We start from the raw sequence: 660 nt of genomic DNA, 5'->3' as shown, positions 1-660 counted from the left end.
ACCAGTTCTTACAGGAGAACACAAATTGTAAATAGGAGAGGGAAAAAAAAGATTAATCACCAAGCCAGAAGGTAACGAAAAAGCCCAGCTATAGTCAAATTACAGCAACAAGTAACCCTGCACCTCCAGCCTTTCACACAGTCTCTATTGATGACAGCAGAGCCATTACAGCATCCCCAGTCCAAAGGGGAAAAGGGACACGATCCGTTGAATGAGAGCTTGGCATTGCGAGGAAGAAACCGTTTCTGCAGAGGAGAAAGTGCACAGAGCAAAAAGAAAAACGAAGGGAAGGAAGGACTGAGGGCTGAAGCGTCGTAAACAATGTAAACACTCATGACTTCAAAGAAAGAATATTAAAAAAACACAAGCAATGCCATCGAAGGGGAACATTACCGAAAAGAGAATCCAACAACATTCTATGTGTCTCGGGGAGGTCCAAAGAAAAAGACTATGCCACAAAGGAACGTCAGGATTAAAACGGGTGGATGGATTTCAAGATAAAAGAATGTCTCTTCTACAGCCAATCAACCCACCACAAAGGAAAGCACGGAAGAAAACAAGGAGGGGAAAGGCGATGCGAGTCAAAGCTGAGAGCAAAGTAGAGAGACAAGAGAGGGAGTCGGGAGGCGGCGCGGTCAGAGCACTCACCGTGAGGGCGTC

Source organism: Meleagris gallopavo, chromosome 15 (assembly GCF_000146605.3).
Source record: "Meleagris gallopavo isolate NT-WF06-2002-E0010 breed Aviagen turkey brand Nicholas breeding stock chromosome 15, Turkey_5.1, whole genome shotgun sequence".
NCBI lineage: Eukaryota > Metazoa > Chordata > Aves > Galliformes > Phasianidae > Meleagris > Meleagris gallopavo.
This window is presented reverse-complemented; position numbering follows the sequence as displayed.